Consider the following 27,424-nt stretch of genomic DNA (forward strand, 5'->3'; position numbering starts at 1 on the left):
GTCATTGTCTCCTTGTTTCTTTTTGACTTTTCACTTTGTTTGTCAAATTTGTTTTCTGCAGGCTTAGTGCCCTCTTCCTGCAGATGCCTGATCCCTTAAACCAGATGTCATACCCTGTCCAATATGCTGTGTTTACTAAACTCTGGATACATTTAAAGAACTGACCCTTTAAATGGGACCTCTTGGGGCAGGGACAGCACTATGGCCAATTGCAGCAGGAAGGAGCTATGAAAGAAGAGACTTTCACCCCTTATGTCAAGATTTCGGGCTATTCATTTGAGGAGGTCTGAATAAATGTTTCAGCTCTGTCTTCCAGGTAGAGGGTCTGCTATATTTCACAATTCAGAATTGTGCCAGGACATTCACGGCTGCAGAGGGCACTGTTAATATTGTATTGGTGCTACAAGTAGTAGTAATAGGAGTTGTATTAGTAGCAACAGTAGTAGTAGCAAGCAGCAGGTGCAGTAATAATAATAACTCATACCAGGAGCTGGAAGTTGACCTCTGATTATGAAAGTTTATATGAGCAGAGCTCTAATTGGCACAAATTATGACACTAAGTGATATCTACTGTCCAATTGGTTGATTAGAGACAAGCACATATGGGGCAGCTAGATAGTACAGTGAATAAAATACTGGCCCTGGAGTCAAGAAGACCTATTCAAATCTGACCTCAGAGACTTACTTACAGTGTGACCCTGGGAAAGTGATTTAACTCATGCTTACCTCATTTTCCTGAATGATGAGCTGAAAATTTTCCTGAAAAATGAGCTGAAGAAGGAAATGGCAAACTACCCAGTATCTTTGCTAAGTTAAAAAAGTCAGACAAGAATGAACAATAGCAATATAACTAAATATAGAAAGCTCCTATGAAACAAATATGAATATGGAATAAATGTCAGGTGTATGGAGGACTTGATTAAAAACTGAAATGTTGAGCCTCCACTCTGCAGAAAGGAGGGGCTATGTTATGTATGGTGAAATGCAGGTCCTTTGTTTATTATTAACTATTGTTCTTTGATTTAGAACAGGATTCAAGTATGAGTCAGGGAAAAATAGCAGGAAATGATTAAGATGAAAAAAAGTCATTTTAAACAATTTTTTTAAGAAAGAAAAAAGTGGGACAGAGGTCAAGGATCACACCATTTTTGAGGCTCTTAGAAATACCCATTTAAAAGTTGTGACTGGGGGGCGGAGCCAAGATGGTGAAGTAGAAAGACGCACATACACATAGCTCCGAACACACAAACCACAGAACGGCTAGAGGGGACCAAGCCAGGGCAAATTCTGCACCCAGAGACCACGGAGTATTGGAGCTAGGGAGATTCCTGCTCCAGAGAGACCTGCGGACCTCTCGCGGGGGGTCCTTCGCGCCGCAGACTGGGCACCGGGATGGGGAGCAGAGTGCGGCCCTGCTGCGGCCGCGACACTGAGGGGAGGAGATCCGAGAGGGCTACGGGGACGGGATCTCCAGCGGCCATGCGGGTGCCCCCACCCACAGAGGGACCTGCAAACCTCTCGCAAAAGGTCCGTCGTGCTGCAGACGCGTAGCCCAGCCCTGACCTGTGGCGGCTGTGGCGGCGGCCACGGCTCCGAGAGGCACAGATCTGAGAGGGCTCCGGGGGCGGGATCTTCAGCAGCGGCACGGGCCCCCCCACCAACAGGTGACTGACGGGGGTGGGTGAGAGAGTCTCTTTGGTGGGTTGAGAGGGGAGTGGGGTGCCCCCATAGCTCGGGCCCCCCCAGGAGATAGAAGCTGAGAGGTGGCTACAGACAGGGGCTCCCCGCTCCCCAAACAGGTGGGAGTCTGGATCCATTGTGGAAGGTCTGTGCATAAACCCCCAGAGGGAACTATGCCTGAGAGGTGGCCCTGCCCCTGACCACCTGAACTTAATTCTCACACTGAATAGCAGCCCTGCCCCCGCCAAAAGCCCTAAGGCGGGAAGCAGCATTTGAATCTCAGTCCCCAAACGCTGGCTGGGAGGACCAGGAGGCGAGGTGGGTGTGAGGAGAACATTCAGAGGTCAGGCCACTGGTTGGAGAAAATGCCAAGAAAAGGGAAAAGAAATAAAATTATTGAAGGGTACTTTACCGGAGAAAAGACACTTCCTCCCTTCCTTTCTGATGGGGAGGAACAATGCTTGCCATCAGGCAAAGACACAGAAATCGAGGATTCTGTGTCCCAGCCCACCCAATGGGCTCGGGCCATGGAAGAGCTGAAGAGGAATTTTGAAAATCAAGTTAGAGAGGTGGAGGAAAGACTGGGAAGGGAAATGAGAGGGATGAGGGAGAAGCATGAAAAGCAGATCAGCTCCCTGCTAAAGGAGAACCAAAAAAATCTTGAAGAAATTGGCACCTTGAGAACTAGCCTAACTCAGCTGGCAAGGGAGGTGCAAGGGGCCAATGAGGAGAAGAATGCTTTCAAAAGCAGAATTAACCAAATGGAAAAGGAGATTCAAAAGCTCACTGAAGAAAATAGATCTTTCAAAACTGGAATGGTACGGATGGACGCTAAGGACATTTCGAGAAAGACAGATATTTCGGAACATACCGCGCAGATTCGAAAAATGGAAGATAATGTGAAATATCTTATTGGAAAAACAACTGACCTGGAAAATAGAATCAGGAGAGACAATGTAAAAATTCTGGGACTACCTGAAAACCATGATCAAAAGAAGAGCCTAGACATCATCTTCCATGAAATTATCAAGGAAAACTGCCCTGAGATTCTAGAACCGGAAGGCAAAATAAATATTCAAGGAATCCGCACAACACCGCATGAAAGAGATCCAAAAAGAGAAACTCCTAGGAACATTGTGGCCAAATTCCAGAATTCCCAGGTGAAGGAGAAAATATTGTAAGCAGCTAGAAAGAAACAATTCAAGTATTGTGGAAATACAATCAGGATAACACAAGATCTGGCACCCTCTACATTGAGGGATAGAAGGGAATGGAATAGGATATTCCAGAAGTCAAAGGAACTAGGACTGAAGCCAAGAATCACCTACCCAGCAAAACTGAGTATAATACTTCAGGAGAAAAAATGGTCTTTCAATGAAATAGAAGACTTTCAAATTTTCCTGATGAAAAGACCAGAGCTGGAAAGAAAATTTGACTTTCTAACACAAGAATGAAGAGAACCATGAAAAGGCGAACAGCAAAGAGAAATCATAAGGGACTTACTAAAGTTGAACTGTTTACATTCCTACATGGAAAGACAATATTTATAACTCTTGAAACATTTCAGTATCTGGGCACTGGGTGGGAGTACACACACACACACATGTGCACACGCACACATACATAGAGACAGAGTGCACAGAGTGAATTGAAGAGGATGGGATCATATATTAAAAAAAAAATGAAATCAAGCAGTGAGAGAGAAATATTGGGAGGAGAAAGGGAGAAGTTATATGGGGCAAATTATCTCTCATAAAAGAGGCAAGCAAAAGACTTATTAGTGGTGGGATAAAGAGGGGAGGCAAGAGAAAAACATGAGGTCTACTCTCATCACATTCCACCAAAGGAAAGAATATAATGCACACTCATTTTGATAGGAAAACCTATCTCATAATACAGGAGAGTGGGGGACAGGGGCACAAGCAGGATGGGGGGGGAGGATGGAGGGGAGGACATGGGGAGGAGAATGCAATACGAGGTCGACACTCATGGGGAGGGAAAGGACCATAAGAAAATAGAAGTAAAGGGGGACAGGATAGGATGGAGGGAAATATAGTTAGTCCTATACAACACAACTAGTATGGAAATCATTTGCAAAACTAAACAGATATGGCCTATATTGAATTGCCTGTCTTTCAAGGGGAAGGGGTGGAGAGAGAGGGAGCTAAGGAGGTTAGAACTCAAAGTGTTAGGACCAAATGTAATGTTCTTACCACTGGGTAACAAGAAATACAGGTTAAGGGGTCCAGAAAGCTATCTGGTCCTACAGGACAAAAGAGAAGACGGAGACAAGGGCAGGGAGGGAGGATAGAGGAGAGAGCAGATAGGTCACAGGGGCAATTAGAAAGCTCGGGTTTGGGGGAGGGAGGGGATAAAAGGGGAGAAAATTTGTAACCCAAAACTGTGTGAAAATAAATGTTAAAAAGTAATAAAAAAAAAAAAGGTTGCGACTGTGGTTTTGTTGTCTTTTTCCAGCAACCAGTGAAGCAATATACAAACTGGATAAAATTAATGACATACAAAGGGCATCAGCTCTATAAATGAAACTAGGAGACTTGAATAAGTCGAGAGTGACTATAAAGATCTCAAAGTTTCTCCTTGGAAAGATGAATAAAGGAGATTATTTTGTTGTGTGATAAATGGAAAAGGTATATTTAGTGAAGATCTCTCAGGGAGTAGAACAGGTATATTTAGTGAAGACACCTCAGGGGCCCCTTTGTGTCAGCCCCGTTTATCTCACCTGGCCCCAAGAAACCGAACAAAAGAGATTTTGCTTTTTTTTTCTTTCTTAAAACTCTTTTTATGTGGGGAGATAGTTCTTGACAGAGACTGCCTTTACTCACTCCCTGATTTCCTTTCCTCGACATTACTCCATATTACGTGGCAGTCCTTGAACAGAAGTTGCTCACTTCCTTACTCCATCCTCCCTATTTCTAAAAATTACTCTTGTACTCTTAGTCTTTGTTCCTGGAGGAGATGTTTCGTGGATACATTGTACCCTCAAGGGTCAGCCAATGGGCTAAGAGGAAGGGGGTTAGGGTGGGGGTATTGTGATAAGGGTTTATAAAAACTGCTGTGGAGGGCACTCCCTTGTCCTCCTCAGTCATCACCATATTGAACACAGGTGGGAGTGCCGTTTCTTGAGAAAGCTGAATAAATATCTTACCTTTTTACTCCTTTGGTCGAGTCTAATTTTATTAAGAGAGTCGTCCCACACAGTTTTGGTGCACTGGCCAGGAAACTCCTCTTTTCCTTGGAATGTCTTGATACTAACTCAGGGACAGGTACCATGCCAGCTTTACTGGTGGCTCGTGATCCTGGAGCCCGGGAAATCCTCCTTGAGAAGGGAAATTCCCAAAGAGAGTCCTTGACCCAGTAATAACGAAAAAGCAGAGCCTCAGAGGTAAAGAAGAAGTCACTAAGGCCACCAGATCAAAGTGAAACCAACTCGATATCATGAGTTTGAGTGCACAACCCCTCTCCCCCCCCCCACCAGGTAAGCAAGATCTGTGAGACTTGGCATCCTAAGGGGTTAGAGTCCATAAGCCTCGGCTAGCCAAGACCAGTGAGCTCCTGGGTTTGCCTCCCACCTAAGCAGTTAGAGTCTGTAAGGTTTGGGTAGGAGTAGCCCTAAGCAGTTCAAGTCTGTCAGGGCTGTTTAATCTCCCACTTATGACGTGAGAGCCCATAAAGATGGGGAAAACTAATTCTAAGGAAAGTGGTGTCAAGTTACCTAATGTACTGGCTGGTCCTGACTTAGTAATTGGAATGAACTACCAAAGAATAAGGGAAAAGATAACAAGAAAATGGTTAATCATTGTTCCCTACTTTGGGCAGGCACTCAGCTCAGACAAAATGTCTTCTGGCCAAAGTATGGATCCTCCTAAGACTGAGTTTGTCAAAAATTGAAACATACATACATACATACATACATACATACATACATACATACATACATACATACATACATACTTTGTAAGGTTGTAAATTTAGCCAGCCAGGCAGCAAGAGCAGAAAGGCTCAGCTGGACTGTCCTTGACAGAGGGACAGGGAGAGAGGGAATTTATCTTTTTCTCTTAGACCAAAGAAAGGCAGGTCAATCAGCATTTAACCATTTCCTGCCTCACCAAAAGGAGAAAATTTTGTGTAAAGAGACACAACAGAAAGGTAATTGAATTCATTCTGGCTGTATTTGGAATTGTGAATAGGTGAAATACTTCACTCTTAATTTAATGTTTAAGATAGGTTAGAATTTATTAAAGTCTGGTGGAAGTCAGTAGAAGATTAGCAAAACATCTCAAGCAGGCAACTTAGAAGAAGGGCTGAGAGGTTTGAATTTAGGTTTAATTAGGTCCTGAAGCTAAAGTTGGTACTTTATTTTCAGATTAAGTCAATATATTTGATACCAGATGATGGGTTTAAAGTGACAAAATAAATAAATAAGAAGAACAGGTTTTTTCTGGTTTTTTTTTTTTAAGTGATCATTTCAGGATAAGGAAAAAAAGGTTTTATTTTATTTTATTTTATTTCTTTGCAGAGGGGCAGGGGAAGAAATGTGGCTTTCTTGGTATGTATATTGTTAGACATTTAACTCCCTCTACTTTTTAAGGTTTGGGGTAGGACAAAATTGTTAGGCATTTTATTTTTATTTTGAATATAAAGAAGAATAAAGATAATCTGAGTAAAGGCAAAAAAGAAAAAAAAAGAATGATGGGAAGAAAAATGGGCGATGGGGGTACAATAGGCTCATGTGCTTTCAGCCACTTCCTTCCCTATATCAGTTCAGGAGATTTGGGTATGTTGAGAAAATGAAAATTTGTAACTTGATTAGAAAACTGACAGATAGTTATTGTGATTTTAAATTGCTACAATTCAATGAATTTTTAAGTTTCCAGTTTCGCTGCTTGGAGGGTAAGTCAAGCCCTCCTAGTTAACATTGGTTCAGAATTAATAAGATCTCTTTTACCAAGGCTAAAGGCAGTTAACTTAAGCACATTTTAAGGTAACACAATTTTAAACTTTTTCAGAAAAGGAGAAAGTTTATTTAGATTGAATTTAAGTTAATAAGGTAATAACTTACGAGGTACCTTGTCTGATGATTAAAATGTAAAAGAAAGCTGGATAATCCTATTAATGGTATTGAGAGATTTGGAAATATGAATGAAGATATGATTGAAAATATTGGAGGCAGATTAAGTTTGGGAACAAATGGGGGTTATTCAAACCCTCTTGTCCCTAGATAATTATTCTGGACCTTTGTGTTAGTTTCAGATTATTTCAGTAAGTGGTTAGAGTGTGAGGAAGTATTTTAAGGAGACAGAAAAATCATGTAACTTGCTTTGATAATTAATAGCTCAATCAAATTGGAGATGACTCTATCTGATCAGGAGATAGAGTGTGCCCACATGGTGGTAAAGAGGTGAATTGCTGCACAAGGTGATGTGGAAATACATTCACCTGGATGGGTTAATGCTTATTTTTTTAAGTTTTAAGTAAACTTAAACATTTTTAAATTTTTAAGTAAATCTAAATGCTGTTATATTAGAATGGCATTGTTAAATTCATTTTGAATTGGTTAAAAAAAAAAGCGGTTATGTATTCTGTGAAAGAGTTTCTACACTTTAGTATTCCTATTGAGAAAATGAGAATTCTTAAAAAAAAAACATATTTTTATATATGGGTGTGATTTTTAACTCTTCCATCTAAGGATATATTATGTTAAAAAATTTATTTCTGCTGTTAAGAAGGAAGTTTTAACTAAAATTGTTTTTTCTATGTATTTAGCATCTACAAAAGTATGTTTGTAAATGGAAGCTTATGGGCAAATGTGAAAAGGCCTCGGATTTTAAATCTTTTGTAATTTTTGCCAATTAGGTTCATGAGAGCCTTGTGATAAATTGTAAACTGTACTTAAAAGAGGAAGATATTTTATTGTATGAAGAAATGTTTTGTAAAATCTTTTGTATGATTTTTGAAAGGGCTACTCAATTTGTACTTTTGGGTTAATTTGTTCAGTTCTCAAAAGTTCATCTTTTACAAAACTGGGAAAAAATTAGCTTCACTAAAGAATTTAAAAAAGAAAAGTTTGTGTTCTTTTGCAAAACTGTTTAGCCTTAGTATAGCTTAGAAGGTTATGAAACATAGCAAGTTTTGGGGACTTTAAAAATAAATACTCTCTTACAGTTAGAATTTTACTGTGAGCCTAGAAGGAAAATGGATAGAAGTTTCCTACATAATGGCCCTTTCCAGCCCTTAAAACCCTGTTCTCAGAAGAGATTGTGAGATGATCATAATTAAAACTTCCCCCCAAAAAGGCAATGGGGATTAACCAGCTTTGGCCCTCTCCCCCACCCCCTGTCCAGCCACGGGTCTTGCTGAAATGTGACCCTCTGCAGCCCCTCCTCTTGAAGCAGCTTCCATTTAGGCCTCAGGCTCCCACTGCACTCTCTGGGGAATCTCCCCTTTGATCCCTTCTCTTCTTCAGCTCATCTTTCCCCATGCCACCCTGATTTCTTGACCTTGCCACCTAACCGAGTCCACGCAGAATTCCTCATCCCCTCCTTCATGAGAGTGGGACTTCTTATCCCCACAGGGCCTTCAGGGATTTTTCCCCTAAGGGAACTGCCTGCTTCTAATGGAAAAATTACAGCCTACAAGTATCTAAGTTAAGCATATAGCCACAGCTTTGGATAGAGAGTGAATAGGGATGGGTTAGGATGAAGAAGCCAGAGAGTAGCTGTCTGAACTTGGCAAGACAGCCCATCCTGACATGAAAATGCAATTGATGTCATCGGAAGTCTATTGATTGTGCTCACAGCCATAACAATTTTACCAGCACTTATGAACATTGTAAGTTTGCTGTTTTTAGTTCTAATTCTAAAAGGTAAAACTGTTATACTGTGTGTGTATGTGTGGAAAGGAGCAGTCCTCAGACTCATCAAAAAGTACAGCCCTGGGAACTGAAGAGATTGTATAAAGAACTTGCTTTGTTGAGAATTTGAATATGTAAAAAAATTACCTCTAGTGATTGGCTATTTCTGAGTCTAGTTATAAAGTGCAATTGATATCTAATTGAGTGCTTGCTTTTCATCCTCATTGCATGTTTCTATAATCAAAGCAGATAGTCTAAGATGCAAGCACAAAGCAAGTAGTGAAATCTTGCTGTTTTTGAATAATTGGGCAGATGGGTACTCTGCTGTGAATGGGACATTCTTTCTGAATGTTATATGAATAATTAGATAAAAGGAAGGAGAATAAAGTATAAATGTAATGTTGTGTCATTGTTCCATCCAGCAAGACTTGGATTTAAAGTAAATTGTAATTGTATGGAATTGTTGAGGTTGGGGGTGCTTGCGACCCCAAAATAGTGCCACATTGGGTACTGCTCAAATGAATTCAACTCAAGCCTTCGTTCAGCTAAAGAAGGTCAAAGTTTGTTATTTTATCTACAGAGGGACTGAGGAAGGAATCTGGGGGTGGTCCCAGGTGGTCTGGTGGTTACAAGGATGGTCTTAATTGGAGTGGCCAGTTACTTGGACAGTTGGATTGTTAGAATCAAATGTAAGAAATAGAACAGAGATTTGGACATAATGATAAGGAAGAGTTTATTGGCTTCTAGAGAGCCAGATAAAGTAGAGAAATCTAAGGAACTTTCAAGGTGAGGTTTTTCCAGGGTCTTTTTAGGAAAATAGGATCAAAACTCCTTTGGAGCAAGGGACAAAAGTGTTAACTTGTAATAAGGTCTTTACCTATTACAAAATGATGTAAAAGCAATTGGTATAAAAATAATTGACTGAATCAAATTACTGACACTAAAACAGAGACATCTTTTAAATTAATTAATTTTTTTTGCTTTCAATATTCATTTCCACAAAATTTTGAGTTCCAAATTTTCTCCCCATCTCTTCCCTCCACCATCCCACAATGACTTATATTCAGATTGCCCCTTCCCTCAATATGCCCTCCCTTCTACCGCATCCCTCACTTCCTTATTCACACTTTCTTTTTTTTCTTGTAAGATAAGATAGATTTCTATGCCCCATTACCTCTATTCCTTATTTCCCAGTTTTAGGCAAAAACGATTGTCAATATTTGTTCCTAAAATTTTGCGTTTAGAATTCTCTCCCTTCCTCCCTCCCCACCCATCCCCATTGAGAAGGCAAGTAATTCAATATAGGTCATATATGTGTAACTTTGCAAAAGACTTCCATAATAGTCATGTTGTGGAAGACTAACTATATTTTCCTCCATCCTATCTTGCCCCCTATTTATTCTATTCTCTCTTTTGGCGTTGTCCTAACCAAAAAATGTTAGCTTTTGACTACACCCTCCTCCCATTTTTCCTCCCTTCTATCATCCCCCCACCCTACCGGACCCTTGATTCCTTACTTTCCTGTAGTGTAAGATAGATTTTCATACCTAATTGAGTGATCAGGTTATTCCCTCCTTAAGCCAAATGTGAAGAGAGTAAGCTTTACTTTTTCCCTCTCAACTCCTCCCTTTTTTCCTCCATTGAAAAGGCTTTTTCTTGCCTCTTTTATGAGAGATATTTTGCCCCATGCCATTTCTCCCATTCTTCTCCCAACATATTCTTCCCTCACCCCTTACTTTTATGTTTTTTAGTTATCATCCCTTCTTATTCAACTCACTCTGTGCTGTGTGTGTGTGTGTGTGTGTGTGTGTGTGTGTGTGTAATCCCTCCAACTACCCAAATGCTGTGAAAAGTCTCAAGAGTTACAAATATTATCTTTCCATGTGGGAATCTAAAGAGTTCAGCGTTAGAAAGTACCTTATGATTTCTCTGTTTACCTCTTTATGTTTCTCCTGATTCTTGTGCTTGAAAGTCAAATTTTCTATTCAGCTCTGGTCTTTTCATTAAGAACGATTGAAAGCCCTCTATTTCATTTAATGACCATTCCCCCCCCCCCCCCCCCCGCAAAGTATTATACTCAGTTTTGCTTGGTAGGTGATTCTTGCTTCTAATCATAGTTCCTTTGACTTCTGTAATATCATATTCTACTCCCTTCAATCCCTTGATGTAGAAGCTGCTAGATCTTGTGCTATCCTGATTATATTTCCACAATATTTGAATTGTTTCTTTCTAGTTGCTTGCAGTATTTTCTCCTTGACTTGGGAACTCTGGAATTTGGCTACAATATTCCTAGGAGTTCCTCTTTTTCAATCTCTTTCAGGAGGTGATCAATGGATTCTTTCAATATTTATTTTACCCTCTGGTTCTAGAATATCAGGGCAGGTTTCCATGATAATTTCATGAAAAATGATGTCTAGACTCTTTTTTTGATCATGGTTTTCAGGTAATCTCATAATTTTTAAATTGTCTCCCCTGCACATATTTTGCAGGTCAATTATTTTTCCCAGTGAGATATTTCATATTATCTTCAATTTTTTCATTCTTTTCATTTTGTTTTGTAATTTCTTGATTTCTCATAAAATCATTAGCTTCCATCTGCTCTATTCTAATTTTTAAAGAACTATTTTCTTCAGTGAAATTTTCAACTTCCTTTCCCATTTTACTAATTCTGCTTTTTAAAGCATTCTTCTCCTCATTTCCTTTTTGGACCTCTTTTACCATTGAGTTAGCCTATTTATAAAGGTGTAATTTTCTTCAGTATTTTTTTGGATCTCCTTTGGCAAGCTGTTGACTCACTTTTCATGATTTTCTTGCATCATTCTCATTTCTCTTCTAAATTTTTCCTCCACCTCTCTTATATGATTTTCAAAACCCTTTTTGAGCTCTTCTATGGCCTGAGACTATTGCATATTCATTTTAGAGTTTTGGATGCAGAATTCTTGACTTCCTCTGATGTTATACTTTGTTCTTCTTCATCTGAAAGGACAGAAGGAAATAACTGTTCACCAAGAAAGTAACTTTCTGTAGTCTTATTTTCCCCCTTTTGGGGCATTTTCCAAGTCCTTTGTCAAGAGGAGGGTATACTCTGGGGACCTGTATTTTCTCAGTTCCTCCAAGGTGGCACAATCAAGGGAGAAGAGTTTACTCCTCTCCTGGCCTGCGAACTGGTCTGGGAGCAACCAAAAACTTTTCTGCCCAGGATCTGTGAGTAGAATTCCCTCTCCATAACTGCCTCCAGCCCCACCAGGCCAGCCAGAAGTCCTCCTCACCCCAGGGCCACCACACAGGATTGAGATTCAGATCAGCTGCTCAATTCCCCCAAGGGCTCCTAGAGGAGTCCTTCTAAAATGAACACTGCTACTGCACTGGCAGAAGGTCCGGGTCCAGACCGAGATCACTTCAGGATGAAGGAGCTTTCTCCCTGACCTTTGAAGCTGTCCATGGGATCTGTGGGCAAAGAAATCTTGGAAGTGCTGTAGCCTGGTGGCTTGCAGAACCCCACTCTGCGTCCTGGCCCTGCTGTGACATGCAACCCAGGTTGGCCTGCACTTTGCTCTGTGCTGGTACAATAGAGCATTCCTGTTGGTCCTCCAGTGTGTCCTTGGCTGGAAATCTCTTTCACCATGTATTTCTGTGACTTCTGCTGCTCTAGGATTTGTTAAGAGTCATTTTTTAACAGGTATTTTATGGGCTATTTGAGGGAGTTTCTACAGGTCCATCTTTTTTTTTTTTTTTTATTCTTTGTTTCTTTTTTTTTCCCAGGGAAAGTATTGAGATATATATATATATATATATATATATATATATATATATATATATATATATATATATATATATATATATTAGATTTTATTTTATTTGTTAACACAGTTTATAATAGATAAAACAATTCAAACTTTTGGTCAGGTGATACTTCTTTTTAAAGCATTTACAATATGGACCACAAAAGAATGTTTTTTTAAACATTAAGCAACTGAGACACAAATAATATTTAAGTTGCTAACTTCACATGTTCTTGACCTAATTGTCTCCACAGTATTACTAAGAATTAAAGGACTCTAACTTGCTGTTGTTGGTCTAAAGTCCTATGCCTAATAGCTTAATTTTAAACAACCTCGGATGTTCCCCAGCAATAATCTATATTTGAATAGATCTGGTATTAAGATTTCAAACCTTTTGACTATAGGAAATTGCCACCAAGAGTAGGGACATTGCAGGGATACAATATCTCCCCAACTTCATGTCAGTTTCAGGCAGGATTAGATTATCCACATGTATTCAGTCAGGCTTAAGGTCTTCCAGGTGTTAGTGGGGAAATTGAGTCAGGAGAATCTTACCTCAGCCCAGGCTGAACAGCCGCTCTCCCACCCTTCCCATGAGATCACCTTTTGCAGTTCATACCAGCATCTCACCAGCTTACTGACATCATAAGTTGGAGGCTCAGCTCGCCTTTCTTGCTACCCATACCTGCAGTTAGACTCAAAAGAACAATCACTTAGTAGTCACATAGCATTTAACAAATGGCAAGTTCCAATAGCCACTTTTCAAATATGTTTATAATTTTCACTCTGGCTAAGGAACATCTTTTGAGGCAAGTCTTAAGTGGCTTACATGCCTTTCTTTACATATTCTAGTTCCTTTTAAATAGCAATCATAAAATCAAATTTACCATTAAAACCTTAACTTTTCCATCAATGCCAAATTTTACCCAAGGCTACCTTCCTCTAGGAAATTTAGACTGAAATTCTTTTCCCCAAACAAAAGATGTCATTGATTTATTCTCAGTAATTAATTCAGTCAATTGTTTTGATACTAATTGCTTTTACCTCATTTTGTAACATGTCCAATTTTTCTCCCCATCACTCCCCTCTCCCTGCTTCCTAATACCTTGCATTCTTATTACTCCTTCCCTCAATGTACCCTCCTTTCTATCACAACCCACACTTCCCTTATCCCCATCTTCTCTTTTTTCTTATAGGGCAAGACAAATTTCTATACCCCATTCCCTGTGGTTGTTATTTCCAGATTATATGCAATAAAAATTTTCAACATTCATTTCTAATACTTTGAATTCCAACTTCTTTCCCTCCTGCCTTCTCTCCCCAGTCCCACTGACAAGGGAAGCAATTCAATACATCCTGAATATGTTTTCTTTTGTAAAAGACTTCCATAATAATCATTTTGTGTAGTCCTAATTATATTGCTCTCTATCCTATTCTTTCCGCCCTTATTTTTCCCCCTACAATTGGCCTTGTCCCTTCTCAAAAGTGTTTATTTCTGGTGACTTCCTTCTCCGATTTGCCCTCCCTTCTAACAATCCCCTCACCCTACTTGTCACCCCTTCTCCTTCTTTCCTGTGGTGTGATCTAAATTTTCGTATCAAATTTAGTAAGCATGTTATTCCTTCCTTCAGCCACATGTGGAGAGAGTGGTTTTATTTCCCCCTCCTCCTCTGCTTCTCCCTTATCTCCTCCATTGAATAAGATTTTTCTTATCTCTTTTATGAGTTATAGCATGCCCTATTTCATTTCTCCCTTTCTCTTCCCAGAATTTTCCTCCTTCACCCCTTAATTTTTTATTTTATTTTATTTTTCGCATGTGGATATCATCTCTTCTGATATAACACACCCTGTACTCTCTATCTATCTATGTGTATGTGTGTGTGTGTATGTATGTATGTACAATCTCTCTGTCTACGCAAATACTGAGAAAAGATTCAAGAGTTAAAAATATTTTCTTTCCATGTAGTAGTGTAAACAGTTCAGCTTTAGAGTCTTTTATGACTTTTCTTTCCTGTTTACCTTTACAGGCTTCTTTTGATGCTTGTTTTGGGAAGTTAAATTTTTCTATACAGATCTAGTCTTTTCCTCAACAAGAATGATTGAAAGTCGTATATATCATTCAATGACCATTTTTTCCCTTGAAGTATTATGCTCAAATTTGCTGGGTAAGTGATTCTTGGTTTCAATCCCAGTTCCTTTGACTTCTGAAATATCTCATTCCAAGCCCTTCAGTCCCTTAATGTTGAAGCTGCCAGATCCTGTGTAATGCTGATTGTATTTCCACAATACTCAAATTATTTCTTTCTAGCTGCTTGTAGTATTTTCCCCTTGATATGGGAACTCTGAAATTTGGCCACAATATTCCTAGGAGTTTCTCTGTTCAGATCTTTTTCAGGAGGTGATGGTGAATTCTTTCAATACTTATTTTGCATTCTGATTTTATAACATAAGGGCAGTTTTCCTTGATAATTTAATGGAAGATAATGTGTAGGCTCTTTTTTTGATCATAGCTTTCAAGTAGTCCTGTAATTTTTAAATTGTTTCTCCTGGATCTATTTTCCAGGTCAGTTGTTTTCTCCAGTGAGTTGTTTCACATTATCTTCTATTTTTTCAAATTTTTGGTTTTGTTTACTTACTGCTTGGTTTAACTCAGTCACTCATTTCCCTGAACTCAGTTCTCTCTTTCAACGAATTATTTGTTCAGTGAGCTTTTGAACCTTCTCCTCCATTTGGCTACTTGTGCTTTTAAAAATCTCCTTCTCCTTGTTGGCTTTTTGGACCTCTTTTTTCAGTTGAGTTAACCTCTTTTTAAAGCTGTTATTTTCCTCAGCACTTTTTTGGTTCTCCTTTAGTAAGCTACTAGCTTGTTTTTTAAGGTCTTTTATTCCTGAGCCCAGTTTAAGTTCCCTTTGGAGAGAGGGACTTTGACTTCCTCTGACAGAATGCTTTGTTTCTCCACTTCTGAAAGGATGAAGGGAGACATCTGTTCCCAAAGAAATTGACCTTCTGTGGTCTTATTGTTTTTTCCTTTTGGATGCATTTTCCCAGCAAGTTACTTGACTTCTGAGTTTCCTCTCCACAACCCCCTTGCCTCCAGTTCCATCCAGCCAGCACTTGGGGGCTGAGATTCAAATAAGCTGCTCCCAAGTCTCAGGGGCTTTAAGTAGCAGCAGGGCTGCTATTCAGTTTGAGATTAAGATCGCTGCTCAGGTGGGGGCAGAGCCATCACACAGGGCTCAGTTTCCTCAGGGACTTTCTGATGAGAACTTCAACAATGGATGCTGGCTACTGCCTGCTTTTGGAGCCCACGATGCTGCTGCCTCTACAGCTGCCCCCTGAAGAGGCTTGAGTTATGGGGACACCCTGTTCCCCTCTCGGCCAGTCAAAAAGACACTCTCACTGACCTTTGGCACCTGTGGATTGAGGGATCAGCTCTGCTGCTGGAGATTCTGTCCCTGAATCCCATTCAGATCTGTTCCTCTCAGCGCCGTGTGGCCAAGGCAGGGGTGGGCTCTGCTCTATATCTGGTGCATGACAGACCTTTCCCATCTGTCTTTCAGGTCTCTCTGGGACAGAAATCTCCTCCACTCCATTGTTCTGTGGCTTCTGCTGCTCTGTAGTTTGTTGAGAGTTCTTCTTTACTGCTATTTTATGGACTGTGGGGTAAGAGCTAAGAGTATGTGCTTCTTTCTACTCCACCATCTTGGCTTCCCCCCTCCAAGTCCGTCTTTCTATTCCACCATCTTGCCTGAGAGACATCTTTAATTAGGGAAAACGAATTTATGTGGTTTCTTACAGGCAGGTAACCTCTGATAATATTTGACATTGATGGAACATTAAATGTTTCTGTTTTGATTTGAATTCATTTCAGGAACGTAAGTTGAAGTTGATGTTTAAACTAGTCATATGTGAAGCTCATTCTTTTAGACGGAGCAGGGTTATAAAGGTGTAGAGAAGCTTGGTAACATGTAAATTTAGAGCAATAACATGGTTTTAATGGAAAATTTGGTTTTGGTTGTTATTTAATCAGGAATTATAACATGTATCGAAAGCATGTAAGTTACCCAAGACTTGCTTCACAAGATTTTCCCCAGCCAATGTACAATTACAGTCATATCTAAACCTGATTATTGGAGCTTGCTATGTTAATATTTTATGGAACTATTAACTGACTGTTCTTCTGAGTCTAATTCTAGGTGTGGATAGCCAAAAAAAAAATAAATAAATAAATCATCTCAACCATTGATCCATGATGCCAGTGAACCTGTGAGATGCTGGTATGAACTGAAAAGGTAATCTCTTGGGAAGGCTGGGGAAAGGACTGTTCAGCCTGTGCTAAGGTAGGATTTTTCTGCCTAAATTTTCCCACTGACACCTAGCAGACTTTAAGTCTGCCTGGATGACAGTTGCCAATCTACTCCTGCCTGGGATTGACATGAATTTAGGGAGGTTTTCCCCTGAAATATTCTTATTCTTAATGGCAATTTTCTATGGTCAAAAACTTTGTAAGCATTATGGCAGATCTATTAATTAGTAGATTGTTGGTAGGGGAACATCTGAGGTTAAGTCCAAAAATTAGACTATTAGTCTTAGGATTTTAGACCAACAATAATAAGTTATAGCCTTTTATTTCTTAATAATAGTATGGAGACTATCAGGTTAAGGGCTTGTGACATTAGTATACATAGTTATGCTTTTGTCTGAGTAGATAGAAGTGAATTTCTTAAACACGACAATTGGCCAAAGTTATAATTTTGATTTTGTAAGAATGATAAGTGTATAAAGCTCAGGAATGGTCATGAAAAATTGTATTGTATTAAGGTCCATTATGTAGGAAAGTAGACATCTGTATTCCCATGAGGAAATGAAGGAAAAGAAGATGCTGAGATGCTGAGCTGAAGATGGCTTGAAGTATCACATGACCAGAAGTCAGAATTGTTTTATGATGTGAATGTACTGTGTTAACAATGATTGTTTTCTTTTATTTCTTTTATTTCTATATTTCTAAATATTTCTATATTTCTTTTAACTACTAAAGCCTGTTATTGACTCCTTAGTGAAGTCTCATGAAAGGGACTGCCCCTCCCCTTGTGATCAATCAGCCTCATACTTATGTGAAGAGAAAAAATTGATTGGAACAGGTATATTTAGTGAAGACCCCTCAACGAGTAGAATAGGTATATTTAGTGAATGTTACTCACGGCCCCCTTTGTGTCAATCCTATTTGTCTCACCTGGCCCTGAGAAACTGAACAATAGAGATTCCCTTTTGTTGTGTTTTGTTTTGAATTCTTTTTGTGCTATAAGATAGTCCTTGGCAGTGACTGCCTTTACTCATTCCCTTATCTCCTTTCTTAGACTACTCCATGTTATGTGACAGTCCTTGAGCAGAAGTTGCTCACTCCCTCACCACCTCCATCTTTTTCTAAAAATTAGTCTTGTACACGTATTCCCTTTTGCCTGGGGGAGATGCTCCATGGATAGATTGTACTCTCAAGGCTCAGCCAATGAACTAAGAGGAAGGGGGTTAGGGTGGGAGTATTGTGGTCAGGGTCCACCTTCGCCCTTCTCAGCCATTGCCATCTTGAGCACAGGCGGGAATGCCCTTTCTCAAGAAAGCTGAGTAAATATCTTTCCTTTTTACTCCTTTGCTCAAGACTATAGTTTTATTAAGGGGGTCGTCCCACACATTGTTTATGGAAATAAAAACACTATTTCATTTGGCTACTTGATTATCTAGTGTTGTAGTGCTCACAAAATAAATCAGACTACGATAATGGTAATTGCAGCTTTTATGTCAAGAGGTTCCAAAGCCCTGCCTCTTCATTTCACAGATGTAGAAACCATGAGCTTAAGTGACTTGTTCAAGTTCACAGAAGGATTAAATAGCAAAAGTGTGATTCAAACTTATATCCTCTAACTCCATGCAAGATTCATTCTGTTATGCGATGGATCCTAATGATTGCAGAAAATATAAATGAATGAACAAACTAATGAATAAAAAAGTATTCCTACTATGTGAAAAGCACTATGCTAAATCCTGGATACAAATTGACAATTAATAACAGTTTATACTTTTAAGAAGTTCACAATATAATAGGAGACAGAACACATAAAGGTTTCATGTGTAAGTCAAATGAAAAGGTCCTATATTCCTTAGAGTGAAGCAGCAAATCAGATGATCATTCTGTTTCGTTGCTACAGTTTCCACTAATCTAATCATGCTAAATTTTTATGCTGGACAATTTGTCAGTACTGAAGACCTTGGAGACAAAACAAAATTCTCTGCATTTTTGGTAGCCGTGGGTTCAGCCCCCTTGAAAGTGTCTTCCAGGCTGCATTTCCTTAAAGATTGCTTTCACAGATGGTTTGCTTTCGAGGGGTGATGCCACTCTCAAAGCTGTTGGACCTACTTTGGGGCCTGGGGCAGTTGTGCAATAGGTAATGGTGGTGGTTACAAAAAAGAAAAGATTTGGAAGTAGAAAAATTGTGCGAAATGTGATATGATTTTTTAAACACTGTCAACATTTACCACAATAGTAATTTCAATACGAAAGTTCTGTATGCAATGATTTTTGTGTGTATATGTGTATATAATTTTACACATACATACACTCACATATATGTGTGTGTCTGTAGACACACAGAGCTACGTATGTGTGTGTATGTGTGTGTGTGTGTATACACAGAGAGAGAGGGGGTGAGAGGGAGAGAGAGAGGAAGAGAGAGAGACAGAGAGACAGAGAGAGAGAGGAATCTTGTTGAAGATCAGAAAATGTAGGAAGAAAATAAAGATACATAGATGTTTTTATAAATGATTATATGTATGTGTGTGTCTGTTCATACACATGCAGATGCATACAGAGATGTGTATACATCTATGGATAGATAGATTAGCTAGATAAACAGACACACATGTATATTTATTTTTATGTGTTTTTATCATTCTTCAGTCAGTCTTTCACCTCTCTTCTAGGACATAGCATTTTTTCATCAAGCCCTCTGAAGTTACAGGATTTGTGTTCGGTTATTATGTTTATCAGCATTCCTAAGTCTTTCAAAGCTATTTTTCTTTCAATATTGTTGTCGCTGATCAATTCACTCTGCATTGGTTCATTCAAACCTTCCCAGATTTGTCTGAAACCATCTCTCATTATTGATTATAACACAATATTAGTCTATCACATTTATTTTCTGTTTCTGTTCTCAAGCCTTATTACACAACTGGCAAATTCTCTTGGTTCGTGGTGACAGAATTGTAGATCTCTTTTTGTTCTGGAATTTTTTCTATAGTTATTCCTTCACAGTTTTCAGGCTAAAGTAGAAACCAGAACTGCAGTCCACTCTGCTCCTGGGATCCAACAAATCTACCCTTCCACCGCTTACTTTTTAACTTTAATGTTGCTTGTTATACAAGATAGACTAGTCTAGCATATCTTACACCTAGTACAGGTACTATGCTGGGTCTGCCCCAGATCTGTGATGTAGAACTCCGCAGTTATTAAATGAAAAAACTGCCAGTTATCCAGGATGTTCCTGAACTTTGAATGAAGTGGCAGACCAGTGTAGATGTGTGACTTCTTCTTACCCTAGGGCAGAATCTCTGGATGCTATATTTCCCACATGCCTCTCTGTCTTCCTTCAAAAAGGAGAAATAATTTGCCGAGTTTTTTGCAAGACCAATTTGAATCAGATTTTTCTCCCTCTCTTCCTCCCCCATCTCTCCACACCTACACACCCACACACATATATGTGTGTGTATGTATGTATGTATATATGTGTATACGTGCATATATAGAGAGGCATATATACATTTGTGTGCATGTATGTATGTGTATATAAATGAAACTGGAAAGAAAACAAGAATTAGATGTGAAAAGAAATCTGCCATAATTTTTATGAAACTCTACCTTCACCATAAAGGAGCATCTTAAAACTTATTTGGAATATCCTATCCTTTTGTACTTCATCTGACAAAGTGGCAATAGAAGCTAATTGTGTAAACTTGAAAAGAGATATTTTACCTGACAAAATAATTAAATAATTTTAAAGTAATAAAAAAAAATTGTCAAGAAGATCATGGTCTTCAAACATGCGGATACTTTTCAAAAATCAAAACATCACAGAGTATTTTTTAGAAAAATGAAGATGACTAAGCAGGAATCAGAACATTCTAACCCATACATCTATTTCTGTCATTTCTATAAAATCTTTAGAAACATTGCTCTTGCCAATTTTGAGAGTGTCCTTGTTGAAAATTTGAGGAAGAAAACGTCAGACTTTCAAAAATGATTTTCAAAGGGAAAGTACATCTTCAGAAAGAATTGATAGGAAAGTATATAGAATACAAGGTACCACTCTATTTGTTGCTTGTTAATTGCAAATCTTTTTTTTTTACTTGGTGGTATAAAAATTTCCTTTCTTTAAAAATAGGCTCTTCCCGAAAAATGCCATTATATAATATCACAGTAATTCAATGAGAGACATAATCAAGAAGATAACTTCTCAATGCTACAAGGAGCATTAAAAAATAGAAGATGGGTTTAATAATTCCATGTTTAATTTATAATGAACTTAAAAGAAAATCAAGGTTTAGTTTCATGCATATGTGTCTAATTTATGTTCCATCATGTTTGACGAATTGGCTAGTTTATTTGTATTTAAGTTAAGAAAAATAGTCAAATTTTTGAAAGAAGATTGGAGACAAATGATCTGACAGATGAAAAGACATGTAATCACCCAAAATGTTCACTAAAGTTTTTGTGGAAATTCCAAGTAAGAGAGAAATCCCCCACTTGATAAAGTACATTTTCTATATTGCATGTTACATATTTAAATATTGTACATTTTTATCTGTGTTACTTTCATTTCCAAATATATCAGTACCCATACTTAACAAACCACCCATTGCTGAAAATCAAAAAGAAAAAATAAATAAGGGGGAAATAGCAATTCAGCAAAACCAAACAATTTATAAACTGATTCATAGAATGCCTATCTACCTACCTACCTACCTACCTACATATCTATCTATCTATCTATCTATCTATCTATCTATCTATCTATCTATCTATCTATCTATCTATCTATCCATCCATCCATCCATCCATCCATCCAACCGTCTGTCCGCCCGTCCATCCATCCATCCATCCATCCATCCATCCATCCATCCATCCATCCATCCATCCATCCATCTATCTATCTATCTATCTATCTATCTATCTATCTATCTATCTATCTATCTATTTATCTATCTATAACTCATATTTCCCTTCCTCTGCAAAGACAGCAGGGAACTATATTTTCTGCTCTCAATTTTCAAAAACAAGCATGATTATTTTAGTCATAGTATATTCAGTTATTGTTTCCTGATGTTTTCTCCATTTACATGATTTCAGTGATCATGTATACTATTCTGATTCTCCTTGTTTTATTCTTTATCTCTCTATTGAAATTCTCCAGTGCTTCTCTGAATATTTCATCTTCAAAATTCCTCATGACTCAAAAAATTCATATGACAGAGTAACATGAATTATGTACATGTACCACAGTTTATTCAGTCATTCCCCAATCAGTGAATATTAACATTTTCCTACTTCCTTATGCCAAAAAAGGGAGACAATTTTTTTCTAGTAGAGATTTTTATTTGCTTTGCTTTTCATAATTCCTGTTTATGAATGCTAAGTGCTAATTGCACTAAATTGTGGTACTTTAGATAGCCTTGTGGATGAGGAGTATGATAATCAAAGGTTAGGTCTAGACAACAATAAGCTAAAATGGATGAAAAATGTACCTTCTGATGTGAACAAAAATATGGAGAGCTAAACATTTTCTCAGATCCTCAAGAAAAACCAAAGCTTCTGTATCTAAGCACTATGGGTAAGAGGTAAAGCATCACAGCTTTCTCCACAGTCTGAGAAAACAAGAACCTTAAAAATGATATAGCCTAATGAATTGATTACAGAGAGGAGTAATTCTTAATTCCAAATTGCTTAATCAGCCTCCTCTGTCTACCAATCCCCATGGTTCAAGAGAGGAATAAGAATTATAAAAGCAGAATTTATAACCTGCATAACAGAAATAACTGGCAGAACAGAAAGACTTAAATCCATGGTGGTTATTGTCTCTGAAGAAAAAACAGAGTACAACTGATTGGAAATACAAATGCAGAGCATCACAAGACAATTGGGAAAAAGTGATGTAAAAACCAATAACTTGAAAAGAAAACACGATTTCCATACAAACCAACATATTCATGTTGAAACCAGGATGTGAAGAGGTAACTTCGGGATCACAGTTCTCACAAGTCAAAAATCCCCAAATAATACAAGAAAGCTGCCCAGAACTTTGGAATACAGAAAACAGTATGTTAATCAAAGAAATATTTCTGGGTGAAAAAACAACAACATATTCATTCATCATGAATTAATACATAGATGAATAAATATTAACTCTTTAAATAGTCAATTTAAAAAAATGCCACAAATTGAAACTCATACTAATTAAATGTAATTATTTCAAAGGAGACAAATTCTGAAAGTAACCATGAAAAACACACACCACTATTTTTCACACACCAAAACCCGCAGAATGGAAAATAATGTCTTTGGAAGATAAAAGGTGTTCAAGATTCAATAATTAACCTTGAAAACTTGAGTGTAATCATGAATAAGAATAAAGTGTAAATTTAGAGAGAAGCATGTATAGCATTAAAAAGACACAAGTAGATTATTTCCTTTCCAAGAACCCAAGAAAACAGAAATACAAGCCATCTAAGGAAATATAGCAAAGAAGGAAGATACTAATAATGCAGTAAATTACTCTCAGAAAGGCCAAAAAAAAAGTAGAGAAAAAAACATAAAAAGAGAGAGTCATCTATGTGTTTAAAACAACAACCAAAAACAAAAACAAACGACAAAGGACTGGTAAGAAAGTTCTTTCTAAATATATCCAAGGAGACAAGTGAAAAAGAGGAACTTAAGGTTAGGATAAAACTGGTTCTATTCAATTCTATCAGGAAAAAGAGGAACTTAAAGAGAAGAATTAAAACAAACCTGAAATACCTTGGACCAAATATACTTGTGTGCTAGAGCCAGCTCAGACCAACTCCAGAGAGGTGACTTATATTTTCAGTTTAAACATTTACACCTCAGTGTCAGTGAATACTACATATCAACACATACTTTAATGATTTGTTGATTTCTACATTTAGAAAATGATGTAGAAAAATTAATAGTGTGAGTTAACTTTAAAAGTGTGCTGCGTATATAATCTTTATGGGGAGATTACGTTGTTAAACATTTACCAACACATCGCTGATTTAATCTCAAAGTACCCTTACTGTGAAGTGAATAAACGCAGTTTATGGTACTGAAGTGAAAAATGAGACAACACATGAAGGAGGACAGAAAAGGGAGGAAATGTAGAGGCAAATTTTGAAATACTCTAACAGGTTCGATGGTAAACAATGCAGGGAAATAACTCTTGGAATCTCTGAGGAAGAAGAGGATTATAGAAGCATGAATGAGGTAACAAAGAGAAGGATTGAAACAAGAAAAAAGGGGGGAATCTCAATTTTGTAGTAGGAAAGAATGCCACTAATTAATACTTTCATCGGAGGAGAAAGATATTCTTTAACATGAGATGAGTGATTTCAGTGAGTAAAATCTGTAGATATTTGGTGATTAGAGAAACCACTCCCTCTGAGAGAGTATTGTGCCTCCTTGCGTATCATTCTTACTCAGGAGATTAGAAACAAAATCTCTTGGGGACAATTGAAATTCAATCAGATAGAAGATATGAACGTACATAGATTTCACCACAAATCAGTGAAAATTGCAATGAGAAAGGCTGGGGGTTGCAACGAGTCATGCAACCAGGGACATAGCAAAATTTCTACCGGGGAGAAATACCTCTATTCTTCCAGCAGTATGAAGGAATTGATACATACATATATGTGTATATGTGTCTGTATAAAATATCTTCATTGACACAGGATTGTAACTACAGTGAAGGATTTGCAATCTATAATTGTTGATTGAGGATACTGAGAGTTTAAATGACTTATTCTTCATCACAGAGTCAACGTGTACCTTAAGCAAGACTTGAATTCAAGTTCTCCTTATTACAGTACTTTACCATTCTTTGTTTTCACATAGGTGAATGGGAGAAGGAATCTCCCTTGATTACTTATGAGAAATCCAAAGATGATTTGTTTTCATTTTGTCTTGTTTTGAATTTCAAGGTGTTTTGTCTTTTCTTTTTTTGCTGGTTTCAAAATCTATTTTTCATAGCAATACTATTTTTTTCCTGCAATATAGCTACACATGTAGTACAGCAGTCTCTTAAAAATTAAAAAAAGAAAAGGTATTATCTCACTGAGTATAGGCTGAGAGGTGAATGATGAGAATGAGTAGATTGCAGAATACAACCAATGAGGAAATTCAAAGAAAAATAGAAGTGTAAAATATCACTCAGAAACTATAGCATAGAAAAAGAATTTGGAGTAGTCATGTGGTGAGAGCAAGGAATATGAGGGAAGAATACTGAGACCTCTACTAGAATCCTTGTTATATCAGAAAAAAAGATAAGAAAGGCTTCTACTACTAGCCAGACAAACCAGCTAATTTTATGAGAACATATGGCGGAATCACACATGATGGGAAGGTATGGACAGGTTGCAATCTACATCATTGGAGGCAACTTCCAAATTAATGAAATTACAGTTCCATTTGAGAATATGAACGTATTCTTTTGCTTACGCTCTTTTGCTGCTAATCATGGAATTCATCACTGTAGAAGAATCTCAACTGCATGTGTTTTTAATGGAAAGCCATAGTGGCTTTGAGAAAGCAGTGGGATATTATCAATGATAAATAATTTGTGAAAGGCTACCTATAAGATATCATCAAGTAAATGTATGACAAGTAAATGAAGCAGGCCAGTCATGGAACAAGAGGGGAAAATGGTTGAATATCATAGTAGTAATGATGAAGAATTAAAATAAGCAGAAATTAGCCACTAGTGCATTGAGTGGGTGTATCATTTGTTTTTAGAAAGCTTGGACAAGTATTCCACAGAATAAGATGTATCATGGCTAGTAATCCATACAGGAAACATCCATATCAATGAGATTACAGACATCTTCAAATAATGAAGTACATAATAGGAATCATCATTTATATGTATACACTATCTAGCATGTGGGATACATGCACACACATGTATATTTATAGACATATAAATATACACATGTTGGTATATTTGTACACATATTTACACATATTTATCTTTTTCTCCTTTAAGAAAAGTACTTATTTTTTCTCTCATTTGAGTTTCAAAACTGAATTGTAAATTAAGTTTTGAAAGCTTTCACAATGCCATTTAATAAATGGAGAAATGGAATCACATGGCGTATATGACTAGTCCAAGGCTACATATCTTGCAAAGGTAGGACTGACACTATAAGTCTAGTACATTTTCAGTAACATCAGCTAGCTCATTTGAGCACAACAAGGGCTATATATACTCAATGATAAAGTACACTTCATGCATACACCACCCCAATGAAACTGACCTGTTAACTGTTCTATATGTTTGTCATTCCATCCCCTGCCTCCAAGATTTTTTCTAAGTGGTCACTCAGGTTTAGAATACACTTCATCCTACCTCTCACTCTTAGAATATCTGACTTTACAGCATAACTCAATTGCTATTTCCTATCTGAAGTCCTTACAGACATGCATACCCCAGTTATTAACACTATTTCACATTTAATAACATTTTGTATGTTTTTTGTTTTTATTCCAGTTTGAACGTTGCTTCTCTCCATCCCTCAATCCCCAGTAGCCTTTAAGCTCCTTGAGGGAAAACACACATTCATTTCTCTCTACGTATCTGAACAAAGTAGAACAGTTTCTGGCATATACTGAATACTTAAATAATGTTTGTTGAATTGAGTTGAGCCTCCAACCTAAAACTCTAGGTTTCTTATTCCCAGAAAAGCAAATGCCTCAATAACACTAAGAATTTTCCTCGACTAACCTAATCATTACAATGGAAGGTATCCATTAAAAAGCCCTGCATGTAGCTACTGTGTATACCCCTAAAAGTAGTATACAGGTATTTTCACAATGCTGTTAGGTTGTTGTTCAGTCATGTCTGACTCTTGGTGACCCTGTGGAACATTCTATCTATGGAGTTTTCTTGGCAAAGATACTGAAATTGTTTTTCATTTTCTTGTTCAGTGGATAAAGGTAAATAGAGGGTAAGTGACTTGCTCAGAATCATATACCTAATAAGTTGTCTGAGGCCTGATTTGAATTCATATTTTTTGACTCCAGGTTGGTTGTAATGACAGGAGAAATTGAAGATATTCCCTGCCCCTTAATAGGCCCATGTGACTTACTTTGAGCTCTGACCCAGCACACAACTTGATTCACATGGAGCCACTGGTGGGAGAAAGTTGTTGAATGGGTAGAGTAGAATGTGTGCAGCAGGAAGAGAGTATGAGGTGCAGCTGAGAGAAAAAGAGAGAGAGAGAGAGAGAGAGAGAGAGAGAGAGAGAGAGAGAGAGAGAGAGAGAGAGAGAGAGAGAGGAGAGAACAAAATAGAGCATCTAGTGTGAGTAAGAGAGAGTGATTTTGCCTAAGAGAGCTTGTTTGTGGGGAGGCCTGACAAAGGGAAGATTTGGGGATGGCCATGCTCCGTGCATTGATAATGTATATAAATTTCTTTGTTACTATGGCAAAATAGGTTTCTGGGATCTGAATAAATATCTTGGCTTGATTTTTGGGGAAGAGAATTTATATTTTGCAAATTTACCCTGCAAATATACATGTGTGTCCATAGCAGCTTTCTATCCACTGAGCCATCTAGCTGACTCTAAAACGACAGCTTTATTGTTGCTATTCAGTTTTTTCTGAGTCTCTGAGACCACATTTGGGGTTTTCTTGGCAAAGACACTGCAGTGCTTTGCCATTTCCTACTCCAGCTTATTTTAGAAATGAGGAAATTGAGGCAAACATGGTTAAGTAACTTGGGAAGGATTACCCAGTTACTTAGTATCTGAAACAAGATTTCAATTCATTTCT

General features: G+C 37.8%; 1 pseudogene; it reads right to left on the reverse strand.

Annotated features, from left to right (window-relative positions):
- LOC140518807 (ras-related protein Ral-A pseudogene) overlaps positions 1–12,176 on the reverse strand; it is a 161,690-nt pseudogene extending 149,514 nt beyond the window's left edge.
- Between the last annotated feature and the right edge of the window lie 15,248 nt (positions 12,177–27,424).

The sequence above is a fragment of the Notamacropus eugenii genome, chromosome 1 (genome assembly GCF_028372415.1).
Source record: "Notamacropus eugenii isolate mMacEug1 chromosome 1, mMacEug1.pri_v2, whole genome shotgun sequence".
Taxonomy (NCBI): domain Eukaryota; kingdom Metazoa; phylum Chordata; class Mammalia; order Diprotodontia; family Macropodidae; genus Notamacropus; species Notamacropus eugenii.